Source organism: Lynx canadensis, chromosome A3 (assembly GCF_007474595.2).
Source record: "Lynx canadensis isolate LIC74 chromosome A3, mLynCan4.pri.v2, whole genome shotgun sequence".
NCBI lineage: Eukaryota > Metazoa > Chordata > Mammalia > Carnivora > Felidae > Lynx > Lynx canadensis.
In genome coordinates, this window is record NC_044305.1 from 17,219,892 (window position 1) to 17,242,429 (window position 22,538).

Sequence of the window (22,538 nt, forward strand, 5' to 3'; positions counted from 1 at the left end):
GGATGTCTCTTTTACTTCCCATTTGGTGGGCAGTGAGTGATAACAGGGAAGGTTTATGTGGAATTTCCAGAGAAAAGAGTCATTTGTGACTCTTTGATGTTATATTAATCTAAGAAATTACCTGTATCTGATAGAATTTTATGAAATCTTGGCTCTTATGTGGCCCTCTATTTCAAGCAGCTTGAGCTTTTGGGAGACTGTGCTCACTGTAAAACCTTATAGTGGTCTGTTTCACATGGTCTGGGGGCAGGAACAATCTTGTTCTTTCATAAGTTTTTAAATTCTTAAAACAATAAAAGAAGACTAAAGGCAGCTTTGAATCTCAGTTTTGTCACCCTAGTACATCCATGGTCTGTCTGTCTGTCTGTCTCTCTTTTTATCCACACGTATATGTTTGGCAGAGTGCCTTCAGATGAGAATACCATACCATGTGTATTTCACACAATTTTTGGTTAATGTTACATTATCCATATTTTGTGTATTCCTTTATGGCCTTCGACATACTTACATTTAACAGTTGTAGACAGTATACCTGTCTGTATTGGTTTTCTGTTGCTGTGTAACAGATTAGCACAGACCTGGCAGCTTAAGACAATGCATGATTATCTCAGAGTTCTGCAGGTCAGAAGCCTGAGCCTTGCCTGGGTTCTCTGTTGAGGGTATCACAAGGCTGAAATCAAGGTCCTCATAGGCTGAATTCTCATTTGGGGAAAAATCTGCTTGCCAACTCATTTATGCTGTTGGTTGAATTCTGTTCCTTGTGGTGGATATCAAGTCTGCATCTTTTTTGCTGAGTCTCTGCCAGGGGTTGCTCTCAACTTTTAGAGATCACCTGCCTTCATTGTCATGTGACTTCTTCCATCTTCAAAGCCTATGGTGGAGAATTTCCTTGGCACCCAAACCCTCTTGCCCTTCAGATCTTCTTTACTAGGAAGAGCCCCATTTCTTTTTAGGGCTCATCTCATTAGGTGAAGTCTACTCATGAGAATTTCCCTTTCTTAAAGTCAGGACAGCCGTGTGACATACCCTGCTCACCACCCAAGAAATACAGGGCATTAACACCAGGGAGCCTGAGTGTAGAGAGACACTCAGAATGCTGCCAACCCACCACCTCCTTTTACAGTTGTATTCACCTCTTACAGCTGCTGCAGCAAAGCCCTAAAGACAGGGTGTGGTAAAATGACAGACACATGCTCTCTCACAGTTCTGGAGGCTAGAAGTCTGAAGTCAAGGTGTTGGTGGGGCCGCACTCCTTCTGAAACCTGTACGAGAATCCTTCATTGCCTCTTCCCAGTATCTGGTGGTATGCTGGCGATCTTTGCAATTCCCTGGCTTGTAGACCTAACACTCCAGTCCTCCATCTTCAAATGGTGGTGTCCCTGTCTCACTACATCTTTAGGTTGCCATCTTCTTATAAGGACACCTATCATAGTGGATCAGGGCCCACTCTACTCCGGCATGACCATTCACCTTACCTACTTATACCTGCCAACAACTCTTTTCACAATTAAGGCAAGGTACAGGGCACTAGGCCTTCAGAATAGCCTTTTTTTCGGGGGGGGGGATACAATTCAACTCATAACAATGTTCTTTAATTGTATTTTTATGTTGTTTCAAGATTCTGTACGATAGATAAACTTGTAATGGTCATTGTTGACTATGACATAGTTTCATTCTTCCTTGTTTCCTTATAGTATAGTTCTTGGAATGAGATCTCTGCACAGAATTCTTTTCCAATAGAGCAAGAAAGGACCCAGTTTCTTAAGATGACTATGTGCCAGGTACCGAGGTAGATCTGTGTCTGTATGTTTCATTATATCTTTCCAGATATTAGCAACATTTTATAAGTGAAGAAACTCTAGTGCAGAGCAACTTTGCTCAAGTGTGCATATATAGTGTATTTGTCAGTCAAGGACCAGCAAGGAAAATGCAACTCTAGGTATTTGATACAGAAGAAATTTAATGTAGGGAATTGGTTATAGGGTGAGCCAACTCAGAGATTAACAGTGACCAGAAGCTACTACCATTAGGGTGGATGGTCACAAGATGAAGATAGTGTTATTGGAGTTCAGGGTTCTGGGTTACTATAAAGAAGGTGGAATTCTTATAGAGACTCCAGCAGGAGCTACAGGAGCTCTTGCCTGAGTCAGCGGGAGGGGGAGAGAGAGAGAGATCCGTGAGTATGTAGTATGTATGCCCTGGAATATATGTATACATGCATTTCATATGTATGTATATATGTGCTCTGGACTCTCCTTTCCTTCTACCTCCAGTCTCCTCTGAGTGCGTCTAACTGGTCAAATCAGAAGCCAGGTGACAACAGGATCTTGGGAAACTTGTTCTTACCTTGTAGCCCTCTCCCCTGACCTCTCCCCTGTTACACAGAGCAGAGCCAGGTCACAGAATCTAACTATCTGATAGTAAATGACCTAGGATCACCCTACTTAATAATAGTAAGAGTAGTGATAACAGCATGATCATATTAATAGCTACGATTTACTATATGTGTAGTATTACTATATGCCAGCCACTGTAGAAATTCTCAACTTACGTTTTCTCTTTTAATCCTCATGATAACTCTGTAAATTAGGCACTACTAAACTTCTGTATTACTGTTGGGTAAACCAAGGCTCAGAGAGGTTAAACCCTTTGCCCAAAGTCATATGGGTAATAAGTGGAGTCTGAACGCCTGTCAAGTTCTGACTTCCCAATCATTGTTCAAATGCTGGTGGCATTGAATTAAAGCATTTGTATATTTAATATAATGCATAACTAAAGGCAGGATAGGTATAAAGTGAGACTGTGAATATCAGGCTTGGTTCCCAGAAAACCCTTTGGCCGTGAACCCATGAGCTGACTGGGCCTCCAGTGAATTTGGAGCAACAACCACCTGTCACCCGCCATAGTTTATTCCCTGGTTGTGTCCCAGCCTTGAGTCTTCCAAGTGTCTGAGCAGGTTGGAAGAGTGAGTAGAGATAACAGAAGCCAGGGTTACCATGAGGATTGCCTTGAATAAAGTAAGGTAATGAGAGAAGTGCTTTGTAAATCACAGAGTACCCTGCAAATGACAAGTGACACTATTATAACAGACCAAAGCCTTCGTTTTCACAGGGGCTTTGATTTGAACATTATCATTTTGGCTTTCATTTTGAATGTGATTTGAAATATGGCAGTCATTGAATAGGAAAGACATCTGGTTCAGTGCAGGAAAAAACTGACTAGTCAGTGTACAGACCTATTCTGTTCCAGCCTCTGTACTGGGCATTGCATACCTCTTCTCTTCAAAGAGCTTTGCACCTAGTGTGGGAGGGTTACAAAGGGCAAACATGATTACAGTTCACTGTGACATGGGCCACGATCAGTGTATGTGCAGCATGGTCAAGTGATGGAGAGGAGGGAGGGTTTATTTACTCTATCCGGAGCCAGAGAAGGCTTCCTAAACTAGGCCTCGAGGAGGGAGGGGGAGAGGGGCTTTCCAGGTAACAGAGTCTGCACGTGGAAGGTACAAAGGCCTAGAATGGTATCTAGTGTGCCGTGGCGGAAGATAGATGGGGAAGTGGAGGTAGATTCAGCTGCAGAGCCTGATAATGGAGAGCATTCTGTATTGGGCCAAGGAAGCGGAGACTTTTTCCCCCAGGTGTCAGTGCCCTCCATCTGCAGGATGCTATGTGAGTTACAGGAAACACCCTTGTGGTTGACTAGTTGAGTTTGTGACTCACTGCAGAGAGGGAGAATGCACACCATGAAGAGCCTTGGGGAGTCTCATTAAGAAGGTGTTAGAAGGACTTACTATAGGATTTGGGCTTTGGTTGGATAATTGGAGTGGAGGAGTGTCCAAGGGAGTGGGCATTTGCTCTAGACTGAAATCTGTCAGGAAGTGGGGATAGTGCTATGATCAGGCATTTGAATAAGTTTAATCCAGATGGAGGTAATACTATAGCAGGATGAAAGTGGTAATTGGTAGAGACGCCACCAGCCTCGCATGAGCCAGGAGAGGGTGCTGTGTGTTTTGTGGTTTGCATGGTGGCCTTGTTTTTGTCTTAGAAAAAATGATGAAGTGGTTTTGTTCTACCTCACTTCATCATGGTAGCAGCGAGCTGGTCTGTTTGGCTGTTGTGTGAGATTGTTTAGGCCAACCAGAGAACAAAAGGCCCTAGCTGGAAGTGTCGGGCAAACTTCCAGAAACCTGATGTCCTAGCTGATGGTAACAGGCTAGTTCCCGGATATCGGGGACTGCCCCAGAGAGCAGGGCAGGTCGAGGTGTCATCTGCTTTTGCATAGCTTCTTCAGGAATATGTGGTATCCCTAAGGTTGACTCTCAGATTCACTGGGGCCTTGGGTGAATTCTCTCCTCCTTTGAGACCATTCTTCTCTCTAGTGAATGGAGGAATGATCTGTGAGCCTTCTCCCCTGAGAGCTGAGATCTCATGATTCTCTTTTTGAGAAATTGATGATTCCTGGGTCAGAGTGAGAAGAGCAGAGATAGGAGCATCACCTGGACCGTGAGGGCTCTGCGTGGACCCACTGCACACAGCTCTGCCTGCACCCAAGACTACTCTTAGGTTGAGGTGGAGCAGTGGGTTTGCTGGTCATGTGTCATTTGTCTGTCAACTTGCATTCACCCCAGTCCTAGTAATAATTTTTCCTCTTCCCTTCCTGTCCCTTCCCATCCCTTCCCTTCCTGTCCCGGCCCTCTCCCTGTTTCTGTTTTTGTTGTTTTCTTAATCAGTAAGGGAATTTATTGGTTTATGGAAATGAATGGTCAGAGAAGAGGTCTCACACACTTGCGGTGTGGGCTGATTAAAGGCTCAACCAGTGACTTCACGCATTCCAGCTTCTTGCTCGCTCTGTCTCTCCCTTTACTTTTATTTTTGGCTCGGCTTCCATCATGTACCCATTCTCTGGTCCCACATGGTTAGACAGCAGTGCTAATCCTACCTTTCTCTCTGGAAGGATGAACAGACTACTTCTGATGGTCGGTGGGCAGATTTGGGTCGTGTGTCCATCCCCGAACCATCCCTGAACTACAGGGGTGGACGCGTGGATAAGCTGATTGGTGTAAATTGCACTGAAAGATGAGTTCAGCTGGACTGAATCGGGGTCCATTCCTGGAGCTGATGGTGGGTCATATCACAAACTGTCTGGTCTGGCTGTGGGAAAGAGGTCTCCAAGAAAAATTTGGAGTAGTGCTTAACTGAAAGAATTGTGAATCCCAATTGAGAAGCCAAAATAAAACTATAGGTTATCTTCCTCAGAGATGCCCAGGGAAGCATAAATTGTGGTTGAGATGCCATCAAGCTCCAGCACTGCCACTGTCTTTCTAAGGGAGACTAAACTTCTTGTTGTCTCTTGGTCTCCATTCCCTGTGTTGTTTGGTGGGGATAGAACGGTGCTCCCCCAGCTCTGTAGGGATGTGCATCATTGTCTACTGTTAGAGGACTGTGTGTTCATTGCAGGACACAGGACAGTCATGCCAAGGGGAATGGAAGCCCTTTGCTCACCAAGACCCTGCGGACTGGATCTGTGGAGGGGTCACTGTGTTAGGGGGGCTCTTGTCAGATGAAAGGCCAAGAACACATTCAGGACTCTGGAAACGATTGAGTGTTTACACCAGCCTCTTAAAGCTTCTCCAATGAGGTGTGACTTGCCTTCCTTGAGCCTTGGACTCTCTGCTTGTTCTTCATGGTTTGCATTGATCCCTGGGGTTGGGAATGAGAACTACGCTCTGGGAAGATGAACAAACACCTTGTGAATCCAGCAACATGAATTCTCCCCAGACAGCTCAAGGAATAACTGCCAGAACAAGGCCACAAATAGTGGCAGGCATGGAAACTATGTTCAAGGTTCAGCAGCCCTCTAGAGGAGGGCGGGAGCGTCCTGGTCTGGGTGCGATGGGCTGTGACTGGTGGGTAAAGAATGGAAAGGGCAGATGTGGGAGGTTGGAGTCGGAGCACCTCTGGAAAGTGTGAGGTGGCTGACCAGGAAGTTCTGGGATTGGCGGAGGGGTTGCGGGGCTGCGGGGGAAGGTGGGTACCTCAGGGATGGGAAGCTGCACACACAGTTACATCCTTGCCACTTACTAGCTCATTGGACTTGGGCATAGCTCTCTGAATCTCTACGTCCACATCTGTAACATGGGGAGAAAATACTCAGATGTTTCTGGCCTGGGCCCCTCCTATCCTTTTCTGTGGACCCTGCATTCTCTGGTCTCTGCAGGGTTCTTCACTCCTGTTCTGCCTTGATCTTTGTTCATACAGCTTCAGAGTCTGTGAATTCAACATGGCTGGCCCCAGGGGTGACCGTGGCACTTGGACCTTTGTACCCCAAACCCCAGATCCACTTGTTCCTTCTGGGAAATCTCTTCTCCGCATTGGCTTTGTTCACTGAGCTCTGTGAGGGTGCTCAATGTTGTAGAGACTCAACCAATGAAGGGTAGTCTCAGAGCCTGGGATCTGGACTGAGTGGAGTCCTGCCATTACACACACCCCGACACTTTCCGAGTAACATCATTAAACATCCCACAGTAGCACCCATAGTGACTGACTAATCCAACATTGTGTGGGTTACTAATGCCTCCTGTTACAGCAGCAACCTTTCCTGCCTCATTCCTGTTCTGGTTTGGGTAATTTACCTTGCAGCTCCAGGATTTTCTCCAGAATGGGCAGGGATGACTCACATTATTGCCCTAAAACCCCATGGAAATGTATCACCGCTCGCTTCCTTCCCAGTGTGATAAATCTGATTATAACTTGTAGATGGCCACTCGTGGCTGTGCAGCAGTTTAAAATGCACTGAAAGATTCATTCAGCTAAATCGAAGTTGTCAGGTGGATCGCCAGAGGGAATTCTTGTTGCAGACACAAGTTGTGTTACGTCTGCTGTAGCCTTGTGGCGGCTTTCAAATTGCTGTTAGGAAATAAATCCATTAATCAGTATGGACCGCCCCGACTCACTGTGCTAGGCTGTGGGCTCCTTGGAGGCACAGTGTATGTCTTAGTCCCTCACCTGCCTCTTAGCATCTGGTGTAATATGCCCTAGATAATTGATTCTTTTTTGTTTTTCCAGTATAACATTAAATTCTTTTTTTTTTTTTTAATTTTTTTTTCAACGTTTATTTATTTTTGGGACAGAGAGAGACAGAGCATGAACGGGGGAGGGGGAGAGAGAGAGGGAGACACAGAATCGGAAACAGGCTCCAGGCTCTGAGCCATCAGCCCAGAGCCAGACGCGGGGCTCGAACTCACGGACCGCGAGATCGTGACCTGGCCGAAGTCGGACGCTTAACCGACTGCGCCACCCAGGCGCCCCAACATTAAATTCTTAAAAACAAAAAATAGAATCCCCAGTTATCACAGATAGAAGTGGCCTCAGAGAGAACCTCTTCCAGTCCCTAGATGAGAGTCCTAAGGCCCAGAGAGGGAGAGTGATATCTCCAAGGTCACACAGCAAGATTCCATGAGAGAGCTGGGCATGAACCCTGGCTCCCGATGCCCATCCCAGGGCTCTGGTTCTCTTTTGTGCTTTTCTTGGCCACTCCTGTCGATGAAGGATGCTAGAAATTCCATTTGGACTTTATTCTACTGTTTTACAGTCTCTTCTGAGTAATAAGGTCGGCTTGTTTAATAAGTTCAGCTTCAAAGTAGGTCAGGGATTTTATTTCTGTGCATGGGCCATTAGCATTCTTAAGTGAGAACACATTTTTTTTTTTAACTGAGAAAATATCCTCTGTGTAGATGAGATGCTCTACGTCTGCCTATTTCCTAAGCTGTGTCAGATCCTTTTATACCACAAAACCTCTGTGAGGGGGGCCCCAGGCTTCTCAATGGAGGCTGAGGCCAGATGGGAGGGATGGGTAGGGGATCACGTGAAGTCTGAGCCAGAAGGGCAAGGTGATTGCCGAAGGCTTCTCAAGCTAGTAGTCACATTGAAGTGAGGTTTCTGGTTTGTTTTGTCAGAGTTAATTCTCTGAAGAACCCCAAATGCTAGTTGAGAGGATTGAGCACTACGTCCAGAAATCTCTCCAATCTCTTATGACTCAAGTGCCTTCCCAGATCCGGTTACCCACTGGCCAAGCTGGTGGAAAGGAGTCGGGGCCTAGATGTTGCTGCTGCTGTTGCCAGGGAGAAGGATCGGGGCACGCCCAGGTGGGGTGCTGGGGAGGGGGGGGAAGGGTGACATGACACCTCCTCTATTTAGGGCTGCTCCTGAGGGTAATAGCAATTTTCTATTTCTAGCAATGACCTGAATTGTTTCATGAGCTCACTCCTTAGTCTGTTGCCTTTAACCTAAATGGGGCTGGTAACACAATAAAAGAAAAATGGTTTCTATTCAGAATTCCTGTTTGAGGCACCATGTTTGACACAGTGAAGGTTATGGAAGCATGAGTGGCCATGTCCCCGCCTTGCAGTGACACGGTTGTAGGGAAGAAAGACACGGACATAAGCAGTGGGTAATGTGGGCAATGGTGGGCTGCACAGGCCTCTGGCAGTGTTTTCCACACATCAGTCTATTCTGAGCCCCCTTCACACTGTTTTTTCCTTACATATTCTCTTATTTAACACTTTTGCTTTTAAAAACGAGACACTTTGCTCGATCTTTCAAATGAGAATTCATAGCATGGTAATCTCTATATTACTATAGAGAAAGGAAGTCTTTTAGGTTTCTAACACAAGCTAAAGTACGTCTTCGCCTGTTAAACTAATTTATGGATCAGTGCCCGCTGGTGTGCACCTGATTTAATCGCACACATATCACTAGCATGTACTGCACTTTGGAACGTGTCAGGGAGGATTTCCAAAGCAAGTGAAGTGTTGGCAGGGTCTTGAAGGATGCAACTCTTTGAGCAAGTGCGTGATGACTGTGAATAATCATATATGTTTCTGTGTAAATACATGGGGTGTCTCAGTACACAAGGTTTTGTGGGGGCATAGAGGAAGAGGTGATGTCTTGGTCCCTTGGGGTGGTGTTTTTTTATTGCTCTTTAGGTAGTTTTCCAAGAAAGCCTCGTGATACTGGCTTTTTCCACCGTCACTCCCTTTCATTGCTTAGATTATGTGCATTACCACTACATAATTGTGAGTCAGTTGTTGGCTTATTCTATGCAGGGCTCTCTGTAAGCATTAGAACTCCTCCCTGTGTCCCAAGCCAGGAAGAGACAGGTGAGGAAGACCACTTACTCACTCACCCGCCCATTCATTCATTCATTCATTCATGTGTTTATTTACTGCTACCTCCAAGGCTAGGATTGGAGACATAGATACACATACAACATTACTAACTAAAGGGTAGGGTGGTTGAGGAATCATTCAGATGTTCTGCATATTATGATTGTTAAGGAAGGTATTGTGGTGAACAAAATGAATGATGTAGCCAATGGTTCTCAAACCTGGCTGCACATTGGAAAAGCCTGAGGTGTTAAAAAAAAAATGCCGATGCCTAGGTCTCACCCCAGAGATTCTGATTTGATTGGTAAAGGTTGGGAATTGGACATCAGGAGCTTTAGAAGTTGTCCACATGGTTCTAATACACAGCTGTGGGCGAGCCATGGGTGCAATCACAAAAGGTCATTTTTAAAGAATGATACTTGGTGCTATGGAAGAAATGGGCATGGCAGAACCCAGGCTGTTTGACATTTAGGTATGAGTTCAGCCTAGCCCTCTCAAAGGGCTCCCCAGAGCTTCAAGCCCTGCAGAGTTTTAACAGTGGTCTTCCTGTTTCTTAGAGCGGCTCATTTCATGCTTCTTGTCTGCAAAGGAACTGGTTTCCTGTAGCTTTTGAATTGACTGTGAGACCCCTGAATGTTCCTACATCAGCTTTCTGGGCAGAACCTCTGTGGTTTGGGGTCAATCTTGAGTCCATCTTAACTGTTGGGAAACCTCATTGGGATTTCCAATCAGGAACATATACAGTTACATTTCCTTTCCTTGAGGGGAATCAAAACTAGGAGAGGAAATTCATGGGCCAATTTTAAGAGGACATAAAGGCCTCCAAGCTGTGAAGTGTTCCATAGGAATGATGCCCTTTGAGATCAATTCTTTTTTAAAAAAATGTTAATACCTTGGGAGGATTGCTACATTAAACCTGTTTGTCCTTTAGTGTATGTGACTTTAATCAGATTGCTTTCCTGATTAAGATCTAGAAGAGGTTTTAGGCAAGACTTTTTTTTAAAGCTTTGTTATTATATGTGTTTTTCTTCAATGAAAAATGATAGTAATTTCACTGGGACCATCAATGTGCCCCACTGAACAGGCCAAGGTATATCTTTGTAGCAGGGCAAGCTTTCAAATTCACTTCTCATTTTATTGCATGTATGAGTACAAAGGTGAGTTTAAAACATTTTCTTTCATTTTATATCACCACATTGAGAAATAAAGAGGCAGAGTTTAAGGCTAGGTTTTATTAGTAAATGGTTCTGTATGTGCTAGAACATTTGAATTTATGATACCTTAGTGTAGACCCCTCTGTCCTGCCCTGCAGTTGGATCTATGTTACACTGAGTCCCATCTATGCAAATATCCATCCCTATCTTGTGGACAGTTTCTTTACCAGGTATCTTTTTTCAAGTAATTAAAAATTAATGCCTTCATAGATATCACTATCATATAATACATCGAATAAATACACAAAGTGGCCATATGTTAATGCCCTTGTTTGCTTACCATTGCAAAGTAAAAAGCACTGGGCTTACCAAATGTTCAGACACGCCTTGAAGTGCATTAAAATGTCTCCTTTGAGGGCATTCTTTAGTAAAAGTAGGCTGTCCTTTTATTTTTATCTAAAGTAGATTCAGCCAAGTCTTCCCCAGTCTTCTGCCTGGTTTGTATGCTTTAATTTCAAAGGTGATTCTGAAACTGATCTTAAAGGAAGCTTGAAGCATGGTGTGTGTGCATTTGATTGTGCCTGTTTATATTAACTTGTTGCCAAGATGTTTCCCTTTTTAGTCACAAAAAAATTCTTCCTCCAAATCTTTAATTGTTTATCTATGCTGGATTAGTCACATACTACTCCAAAGTGTAGTGGCTTAAACCAGCAAGGATTTATTGTCTTGCAGGCATGGGCTAGGGGATCATGGTGCAGCTTGATTGGGTGATTCTGGCTTGGGGGCTCTCACAGGCTGCAGTCATCCTAAGTCTAGTCTGAGGGAAGATCTCCCAAGTTCACTTATTCACTTGGCTGTTGGGCAGCCTTCAGAAGATCTTCTTAAAAGATCACTCACATGGCTGTTGACCTCAGAGCCTCATTAGCTGTTGGCTGAAGATTTCATTTCTTTGGGAATGTGTGGCTCTCCAGAAAACAACTCAATAAGGTTGAGGGGGTGGGGAGGAAGAAAGGGAGAAAGGAGGAAGGAGAGGGAGGAAAGGGGAGGGAGGGGGAGGGAGGGGGGAGAGAAAGGAAGTAGAGAGGGGAAGGGGAGAGAGGGGAGGAGAGGGAGGGAAGGGCAAGAGAGAAGGGGAGGAAGAGTGGAGAGATGGACAGGGAGAGAGGGAGAGGGAGAGGGCAAGGAAGGTGGTAGTCTTTTTGTAACCTAATCTCGGAAGTAACAGCGTCACATCACTTTTGCTATCCTCCATTTGTTAGACGTGAACAAGAGGTCTAGCCCACTTTCAAAGGGTCAGGGTTAAACAAGAATGTAGATACCAGAAGAGTAAATCATTGGGGGCCATTTTAGAGACTGTCTACAGCAATTAGGGTCTCCAAACATCACCAAAAAGTGATGGGCATTTGCAGATACTGTCCAGGATTTTTCTGGCACAGGAAATACTGAGGTTTAGCTCTTTGTAGCTCTACAATAATAAAAGTAGCATATTAAGTGTCTAAGTATATCTTATACTTCCCAGATTGACAGCTGCTTAATAATGAATCACTGATTGAATTTGAGGTAATGCTACCATCTTCTTCTCTGTCAAGTCCAATAAAGGGATTCTGAAGGACAGCGCCATGCTGGATACATGCCTCTCAGGTTGTAGGCTCTGAATTTCACTGTCTTACATCTTTTTAATAGTTTTGAGCATATGCTTCCTGTTTCCCATTTTTAGGCAACTATCCATCATCCTGATTGAAAACATAATTTTAAAAGTATTATGCTTCTAAAAAATAAATGAAGAGTGCCACTAAAACTTGCAAAACAAAACACATTTTTTCAGTATTTCTGTGTTACTGAAAAATGCTCTATGGCAGGAAATAGAACCAAATATAGTTATGTGTTTGCCAACTGAATGTTTGATGGAACACAATTTTGTCAGGAACCTGAACTGATTTGTGAGTACTGATGAATTTGAGTAGAGTAAAAAGTAAAAAATTAACATGGATTTGACACAGAAGGTGTGACTTACAACTGGGAAAATGGATAAATTGAACCTGGTCAAAATTAAAACTTTTGATCTGCAAAAGCCCGTGTGAAGAGAATGAAAAGACAAGCTACAGAGTGGGAGAAAATATCTGCAAACCACATACGTGACAAAGGACTAGTGTCTAGAATATATAAAGAGTTCTTAGAACTCAACAGCAGAACAGCAACAACAAGAAAACCAAACAGCAACCAACAGTTCAATTAGAAAATAGGTGAAAGTTAATGAGCAGACATTTCACTGAAGAGGATATACAGACAGCAGATAAGCACATGAAAAGATGTTCAGTATCAGTAACCATTAGGGGAGTGCAAATCAAAACCACAATGATCTATCACGACATACCAGAATGGCTAAAACAAAATGGTAGCACCAAATTTTAGTGAGGATGCAGAGCCCAGATCACTCCTTCATTGATGGTGGGTGTGGTCATAAAGACCAACATGAGGGATCCCTGTGGTGGTGGAAACGTGCCATCTTGATTTTACAAATGTCAGCATCCTGGTTGTGATATTGAATGATAGATTTTTTTTTTCTTTTGATGAATGACAATTTTGTTTTTTACACTTAAAGGCTGATGAAAAATCCTATTAAAGAAAATCCAACATCTCAATCAGAAAGGATAACTATTTATTCATTAAATATCATCTAGGTCTTCTATAACACAACATGAAAACACCCGGCATGCATATTTAATATTGGTACAATGGATTCAAGACCAAGTGCACGTGGTACAAGCATCAAGGCTAGATTACAAATTGTCATAGTCATAGTCATCATCCCCATCTTCTCATTTTCTTTTCAATGCATTTGATGATTCCTTGGCAGCATTTTGTGATGGCCTCCATGTTAGTGGTTATAAGCATGTTTTTGGACCCAATTAATTATGGATTGATTAATCAGAACATTGTGAATCATGGACATTGCAGGAATTGATGCTTTTACAGTTGGGGACTATGAAGTGGGTGTATGTGCAGTAGACCTTTGCCCTGTGAGGGACATTGGAGTCCCTACTGTATTTGACACAGACGTGGTTTGTGGGGCTGGTGTGCCATGTGTGGGAGTACTTGGACTGCTATTATTCCCACGGAAGGAGATGCCTTTTTTTTTTTTTTTTTTTTTTTTTTTTGTAAACACTTAATTAAGTCTTTAGTTTGGAACAGTCAAGCAGAATATATCAGATGGTAACCTAGGGCCTTGCTGTGGCTTGATTAATGGCAAAGGAGTTTGATTTCTTTGCCTTGCAATATCTAATAAAACATCTCTTGGGGGAGGATAGAGGTAGAAGACTGATCAGCATTACACAGCATTGCCAATAGCGCATCATCTGCATCAACATTAGCTTTCTTAGCATGGCTTGAATATAATTTTACATTGTCTAGAATTGTGGTCACCTAACAGAAGGCAAACTCCAATGTCTGATTTCTGACTCTTGGCTCCTAGTCTGTAATCCCCACATCCTTCAGGATTTGTACCATCATCTGTGCATCTTTTGGCATGCTCTTGGGAAAAGCCATCTTGCCAGACTCCATGATAAGACTTCTTGAGCTAAATCACCCACAGTAATGTATTTCAGTCCTGATCTGGATGCAAGTTCTTTGCCTGGCACGGGTTTTTCCAACCGCTGGTGTACCTGGGATTAGGATATTCGGAAACAACATGGTCCTCACTCTTGCATGATAGTTTTGCACAAAGTTATCATTGGGGAAGCGGAGTAAAAGATACATAGGACCTATTATTTCTTAGAACTTGTGGAAGTCTATAATTATCTCAAAATAGTTTTAATTAAAAAGAATTAACACTTATGTTCAAAGTGACAAGCTGACTTCTCAGCCCGAACCAGTAGGGCCTTTCTGGGCAAGGATCAGCAGCCCTTCTTCTGAGGTAGAGTGCTCTGTTCAAGACCTCTTATACTGCTGGATTTCCTGATAATATCAGACTACCAATTCTTAAAGCCCCTCTCTACTCTCAAAATATTCTGCGCTCCAAGCTTTAGTGAAACAAAACAAAATAGATTGCCTCAACTTTTGTGTTGACTCATCGATTCAACGCGTACTTAGGAAGCATTTATTGTGTGCTAAGGATCAAGGCAGTTGCTGTGAATAGGTAGAAATCTAGAAGTGGTCTCTGCCCTTGTGGTGTTTTCATTCTAGTGGAGAAAACCAGGAAGAACAGCCTCACAAATAAAACCAAAAGCATGTCTGAGAGCATGGGGGAAGTCAGGGAGGAAGTAAGTTTGAGCTGGGCTATGCAGAGTGAACTAGGTGAAGCACAGGGAAGAGGAAACAGTGTGGGTAAAGGCCCTGAGATAGAAAGGATCACAACTCATTAGGCATATTTGAAAACAGACGTATGTGTCTCGAGCCTGTGCAGCGAGAGGGGCAGTGGCAGCAGACGAGGCTGAACAGACAGACGGGCCACTTCACTCATGGTATTTGAGGCCACATAATGGAATGTGGTTGTTACCTTAGGAAGATAAGTTGGGCTACAGGGTGGAGAATAGATCTGAAGAGGGCAGAAGTAGAAGCAGGGTTAGAAAGGCTTATGCATATTGTACAAATGATTTAAAGCTCTTTCCTTTTTGTTGATTGAAACTTAGCATACGATACGGCAAAGTACATTGACTTTAATATATGAAAGTATGTTAAACTCGCTTTTGATTTTCATCATAATTTGAGATTCTTTGGGATTTTCTCCATACACAATCACATAGTCTATGAATAATGAAAGCTTTATTACTTCCTTTCCAATCCTTGTATCTCTTATGTCTTTTTCTTGCCCCATTGCAGTAGCTTGAACATCCAGTAAAATGGGGGAAATCAGGGGGAAGACATTCAGTATTTTACTGTTGATTGTGATGTTTACTATGTTTTGATACTTGTTATCAGATTAAAGCACTTGCCCACTGTTCTTATCTCGCTAAGAGTTTTATCGTGGATAGATGCTGACTTTCATCAAATGCTTCCTTGGCATCTCTTGAGATTCTTACTTGATTTTTATCTTTTAGTCTGTTAATACAATGAGTTATACTGATTAATTTTCTAATATTAAACTGATCTTGTAGTCTTGGAATAAACACAGTGTGGTCATGATCTATTACTCCTTTTATGTATCACTGGATTTGGTTTGCTAATATAATGTATAGGATCCTTATCTCTGTTTATGAGAGATTGGACTGAAAGTTTCTTTTCTTGTGATATCCTTGTAAGGTCTTGGTGTGACAGTTATCATAGGCTCATAAAATGAGTTTGGAAGTATTCTGTGAAAGACTTTGTGTAAAGGTGGTGTTCCCGTGGAACCATTTATGCATGTAAAAATTCAAGCTTATTTTACGTTCTGTCTTCAAGTTGAATTTTGTCCCAGGAAGGCATTCTATCTAAAAACTGTCACTTTGTAGATTCCCTCAGAGGTTGCTCTGTATTTCTTGGGGTTCCCTTTGTCTGTGCTTAAGAAATACATGATTAAGATGTTCGAAATATCTAGAATAGTGCCTGAAATGTGATAACCAATAAATTTGCCCTCTTTCTCTCTGTGCATATTCTCTCCCTGACACAAAAATACCCACCTGTAGTGGCCTATGATGGGTCCCAACATGAAGCCACCAATTCTGTTATCAGAGCCCAGTGTCTGCCTGCTTGAGTTAGGATTGTGGCTTCTAGGGATGGTGATGGTGGCCCGTGGTCTAATGAGACCTTGCCATGTTCTGTTGCTCCAGAGTCCTTTCTCAAAGGGCTGCTGTTTAGGCCTGCTAATGCTAACTCTGTCTTTGCACTGGATATGGCAGAACATAGAAGTAGCCTATGGGGGCGAGGGGTGGTGGGTTGGATGAAGCCACTTTTTCAGTTCCTTTCCATAAAGGGGGGCATTCACCTCTTCAACTCCCCCCACAAGCTGAGCAGGCAGTTGTGGGTAAGTCTCTCCTTTTAATCCATCTGGATGCCTTTTCCTTGAGAGCAGTGAATGTTTGTAGTAACTTTAGCCATTTGGGTCACTTTGGTCATTTGGGCAGCTTAGAGAGGAATTGGGCATCTCCCCCTTCCCACCCTGCACACAGGGATGTTCGGAGGAGAGAAATTTGCAAAATAACAATATCTCTAAAGCCCCAGCTCCCTCCCTTTGCTCTCTCACTGTGGCTGGTAGCATAGCAACTGATGGAGCTGCCTGGACTCAGGTTGCCCTGATTTGCGTATTTCTTCCCTCCCTCCCTCCCTCCCTCCCACCTCCTTTCCCTTTACTCCAGCTTTTCTCAGACATGTTCTGTTAAGAAGGCTGCCATGTTTTCCCCCTGGTGCTTGTTGAGTGTGGGTTGCCTGTCCCAGTGGGAGATTAGCGGCTCCCTCATGCATAAAGCTGAAATTGATTTCATCGCATGTGCTACATGAGCCCCAGATGCCCGAGTGCTGCTCAGATGCTCAGAGTGGAGATGGCAGGAGGCTTGAGAAATGGTGGAATGGCCTTATAATGGAGGGGGCTGTGGGATGGGGAGAGAGACAAGGTGGGAGGCCATAAGGGATGGGAGAAAGAGGGGAATAACTCACATTTATTCGGGGCCTGTCATGTTTCAGAGATTTGCATTTGGTCTTCTCAAGGGCCCAGTGAGATATCTGTTACCCTGGTTTTACACATGAAGAAACTGAGGTTGAGGGGGAATTAATTAACTTGCCCAGAGTTGTAAAATTAAGAGAGAGGTTATAAGCCAAACTCTGTCTGTCTCACTGCCCATTGTAAGTGAAAATGAATACGAAAATGCAAAGGGATGGAATCCAGAATATTGGGCCTTGTGCACAGAAGCCATGTAGCGCTCTGGGATGCCAGGCAGGGAGCCTGAGGTAGATGGCACTTGTGTGGGCCAGGCAGACATCATGGAGGTCAGAGCACGACTGTGGCTCCACAGGCATGCATGTGCCAGGACTCACCTGACCTGGTGAATCCTAGTCTTGTGCTAATACTGGTCCCGTCCCCCTTGCTGCCTTTTTCAATCCAATCAGTGACCAAATCCTGGCCAGTCACCTAAATCTGTGTCTAGTCCGCTGCCTCTCTAGCCCCATGACCATTACCTTGGCCCAATATCTGTCATTTCTCTCTCAGCGATCGACATGATGTCCCCTGACTCTCATGTCTCTCCTTCAGACCTGTTCTTCACCCTGCACTGAGGAGTTGTCCAGAAAGAACAGGTGCCCGTGTCACATCCCTGCTTACAAAGCCTCAGGATGAGGCCCAGGATCCTCAGGAAGGCCCTTGCTTATCTGGTCCATGTTGACTTCTCCAGTTGCCTTTTTGCCATTCCCCCCCACCCCTATCTATGTTTCAGCAGGTGATGCTATTCTTCAGCGACCCAGTCTCTCCTCATCTCTGTGAAGGCCCTTCCCTCCCAGGTGCCCATTAGTTTCTCTTCTTCTTTCATGACTTCATGATCTGATGTCTCCAGGAAGTCTTCCCTCATTTCCTCCATCTGATTCCCTCCTCCCAGTGCTTCCCTAGGGCCACTGTAACTAATTACCACACACTCAATGGTATAAAACATGAAAATTCATTATCTTACAAATATGGAGCTCAGAAGTCAAATGGATCAGCAGGGCTGCATTTCTTTGGGCTCCAGGGGAGAGACTGTTGCCTTGCTTTTTACAGTTTGTAGAGGCTACTTGGCATTCCTCGCTAGTGGCCCATTCCTCCGTGTTCAAAACTACCTGTTCATCATCTTTCCACCCCTCTCTGACTCTGATTCTTCTGCCTTCCTCTTTCACCTATAAGGAGCCTTCTGATTACATTGGGCCCGCCTTGATATTCCAGGATACTCTCCCTGCTCAGGATCCTAACATCATCACATCTTTGAAGATGTTTTTGCCCTGTAAAGTTCTGGGGAGCAGGACGTGGACATCTTTATTTTTAATTTGTTTAATTTTTTAAGTTTATTTATTTTGAGAGACAGAGCAGAGGAGGGGCAGAGAGTGAGAGGGAGAGAGAGAGAATCTCAGGCAGGCTCTGTGCTGTCAGTGCAGAGCCCTATGTGGGGCTCGAACTCACAAACCATGAGATTATGCCTTGAGCTGAAACCAAGAGTCAGATTCTTAACTGACTGAGCCACCCAGCCCCCCCCCCCCCCCCCCCCCCCCCGCCCTGGACATGGACATCTTCTGAGGACCACTATGCTGTGTACCACACTCCTCTCTGTGTCATCAAGACCCTGGCCTGCCGCTGTCCAGCCTTTTTCACTTGATTCTGCAGTGTATTGATTCCTACATCTCTTTCCCTCCCTAGTCTCTTAGATTCCTCCAGGGTAGAGACAGTTGCTTTGACTCACTGTCTTCAGAACATAGAACCAGCCCTCAGTACTTGTTCATTGAACACAAAAAAAGCCTTATCTCCCTGGCTCTTATCTGCCCACCTCACTCTCCAGCTGCCCTGGATGTGGAGAACAGTGGGGCAGTTCAGTGCAAGTGTTAAACCCCCAGACCCGAGCGGGCCATCCCAGGTATCCCAGTGCTATCCCGGCTGCAGGACTTTGGGCAGCTTGCTCAACCTCTGTGCCTTTGTGTCCTCACGTGCAGAGTGGAGATAATTATAATGTCTTCCTCTGTCAGTGAGGATCCGGGAAGGAAACCCCAAACCATGGTAGGTATTTCAGACAGATAGTTTTTTTTTTTTTTTAATTTTTTTTTTCAACGTTTATTTATTTTTGGGACAGAGAGAGAGACAGAGCATGAACGGGCGAGGGGCAGAGAGAGAGGGAGACACAGAATCGGAAACAGGCTCCAGGCTCTGAGCCATCAGCCCAGAGCCTGACGCGGGGCTCGAACTCACGGACCGCGAGATCGTGACCTGGCTGAAGTCGGACGCTTAACCGACTGCGCCACCCAGGCGCCCCTCAGACAGATAGTTTTATTGAAGGGAATCACACACATGTTGGGAGATTGCCAGAGCAAATGTTGGGACAGTAAGGTGGCCAGGAATTGCAGGAAGCATCTGTCACACCCGGGGCCATGGTAACACAAGGGAATAGGAGTATGGAGCAAGAGCCCCACTGGGGGATGCTTGGTCCTCCGAGGAGGGAGGCCACAGACGGTACTGCATCTGTGGGGGCAGATGGGAGATTGCAGAGCATCTTCTTCCCTCTTCCACCTTTCTAGTCTCCACATACAGCCTCCCACTGGGAGCGCTGAGCCAAAGCTGGCAAGGGAATCCAAAATGCAGTTTGTAGAATCCCTGCCCCAGAATCACAGAGCCAGTTACAATAGGGTGGCCTTGAAGCCAAAGGTCTGGGGGTAAGTAACTGGCACATATCTTTGGTTTCCTCATCTGTAAAATGGATACTATGATAGTACTTGCCTCAGAGTGTGATAGGAGGAATAAATGAGTTCATATGTGTAAATCCTGGGGTAGAGCCGGCACATGGTGCTGAGAGAGCATTTGTCCCTTGTCCCATGGAATAATAGCTCTCTGCATCCCGCAGGTGTTACTGACTTGGATGTCTCTGGAACTCAGAGACCCAAACTGGCTAAGGCCCGAGTTTCTTCCACCCAATTCTCCATAGCTAGACTGCTGGGAAAGGGTGGGGCAGAGAGTCAAATGATGCCGGATCATGGACCTGCGCTGTTCTATGACAAGATGCTTCTGTGACATGGCCTCTAATTCTGAAGGTTTAGATTCTAGGCTCTCCTAGGCTCCTCCCTCGAGGAGATAGACTCTTGATTAGCAGTCAAGGAAAGAAAGGCTCTTCTGGAATGATTACTCTGTTCTTAATTTTGGGAAGTGGCCCAGCAAAGAGTAATCTCAAAAATATCAATATGCTGGGGAAAAAGAGGAGCAGGGCACAGACAGAGTGTTACAGATCATGAAATCTCGCCTGGTGCTAAGTCGCTATTGAATTATGCATTTTTAAATGACTTCACTGGTTGCAACATGACTGTGTTAAGTAGACCGAGGCCAAGCTCTTAAATGTACTTGCTTGTGGAAATGTTGGCAGGAGTACACTCTGACATTGCTGCAGCCCCTCTTCATCCTGACACAGGAAAGGGAATGCATTTAATAGAATCTTTGTGTCTTTCTATGGGGGCCACAAAATGAGGGTACCAACTAAGTTTCCTCCCAACTTAGTGCCAACTAAGTGCACTTGCAATGTGCTGGGACTGTTTAAGACTACTGATTAGAATACCTGATGTTATCCTCGTGGCAGTCCACATGAGGGAGGTGTTGTTATCACCCCCATTTTACAGATGAGGAAACTGAGTCACAGAGAAGTAACTTGCCCTGGTTTTCATAATGCCTTACTTTGGATTTCTCCAAAACCAGACCCTGCAACAGCATTTTGCAAGTAGTTTATTTGGAAATGGAAGAGAACACTGGTAGAGGAGGAGAGTAAGTGAGGCAGGAAAGGAAGGAAGGCTTCCCCTAAAGGATGCATGAATGAGCTGGTAGTTCTGGGAGGTATTTGATGCTCATTCCCACTAGTGATCCCTTAAAAGACTGAAAAGGGGCACCTGGGTGGCTCAGTCAGTTGAGCATCTGACTTTGGCTCAGGTCACGGTCTCACAGTTCATGAGTTCAAGCCCCACATCGGGGTTGCTGCTGTGAGCACCGAGCCTGCTTGGGATTCTCTCTCTCTCTCCTTCTTTCTCTGACCCCCCCTACCTCCCCAAAATAAACAAACATCAAAAAAAAAAAAAAGACTGAGTAGAGCAGGCCCATTGTTCCACCAAGGATCAAAGAAACTGGGGTGTTTATCCACCTCCTCATATTCCTCATTGGGAAAGAATTGTACCTGGGAGTGATAACACCCTGGCATGCCCAGTCTACCCTACAGTGGGGCCATCAAACTCTGGCAGCTGTAGAAAGCTACCATCCATGGAAATGCAGGTGCTGGAGGTAGGAAGTCATCAGCTCATGGTGGTATTATCCACCAAAACCACACGTGACCTCTAGATAAGTCAAGAGAACTTTGTCTGGGTGCCACCAGAATCAGCTGCATTTGGCTAAAAGGTAGCTGAGCCATAGAAAAAAGAATTGCCTAGAATCCTAAGAACTAGCAGTACTTGTGCCAGAAAAGGGAAGAGTAAATGTCCATGGATGGCCTTCCATGCTGGGGAGGTAAAACTGCTGAAGTATTGTGACTCCAGGATCAAGCCCACCATAGAGCAGGTGCTGTGATAGGATCTGGGGACATAGGCGAAAATGGCTTGGCCCGTGTCCTTGAGACAGATCCATCAACAAGTAGTCTATGTGTGCTGTACAAATTTTGTGATGAATTTGTGCCCAGGGGTCACTGAGGACCGTGTCAATTACGGAGGATGCTGTTGGTGCCCGATCCCCAGGACGGTGCACCCTTCCCCTAGTGGCCATGGGTGCGGCTAAAGCCTCACAGTTGCCCCTTGTACTGGGTTTAATATTGATTGTTCCCCCCAAATTCACGTTTTTCCTAGAGCCTCAGAACATGTCCACATTTGGAAATAAGGAGGGTCTTTTCAGATGTAATTTATTAAGTTAAAATGAGGTCATACTAGAGTAGAGTGGGTGCTCATCCAGTAAGATTGGAGTCCATCAGAAAAGGGAAATCTGGACGTAGAGACACAGACACATGGAGAAGAAGGCTATGTGAAGGCACAGACGGAAATTAGACTGACACATCTATAATCCAAGGAAGATTGAGGACTGCTAGCAAACACCAGAAGGTAGAAGAGGCAGGGAAGCATTCTGCCCTGGAGGCTTCAGAGGGAGCATGTCCCTGTTGGCACCTTGATTTCAGTCGTCTCACTTCTAGAACTATGAGAGCATACATTTCTGTTGGTTTAAGCCACCCATTTTGTGGTACGTAGTTATAGAAGTCCTAGGAAATGACTGCACCCTTTGCAGGGTAACTGTTCTCAGCCACACAGGAGCTGCTTGGCTGACGGGCAGTGCCTGCACTCTCAGAGCAGCCTGTATCTGGTTAATGACACAACGGTGCAAATGGCTGATGCCCTTGCCTCAGTGAGGGACAAGTGAGGTTGTGCACTTAATGCTCCAGAGCTCCAAACTACATCCATGTTTGGCTTCCTGACCTTTCTCCTACCATGCCTCCTTCTAAAAACTCCTCCAATCAATGACTTGCACAGAATCCTTGTCTCAAGCTTTGTTTCTTGGGACCCTGGGCTAACACAACCACAGAACACAGAGAACACAACTTTGAGGTGATATCCAGGAAGGCATCCCAGAGGAG

General features: G+C 44.8%; 1 protein-coding gene and 1 pseudogene across 1 annotated transcript in view; one reads left to right on the forward strand and one right to left on the reverse strand.

Annotated features, from left to right (window-relative positions):
* Positions 1-22,538, forward strand: part of PTPRT (protein tyrosine phosphatase receptor type T) — a 934,550-nt gene that overhangs the window by 290,985 nt on the left and 621,027 nt on the right. The gene's annotated exons all lie outside the window — the stretch shown is intronic.
* LOC115510088 lies at positions 13,098-13,878 on the reverse strand (annotated as a pseudogene).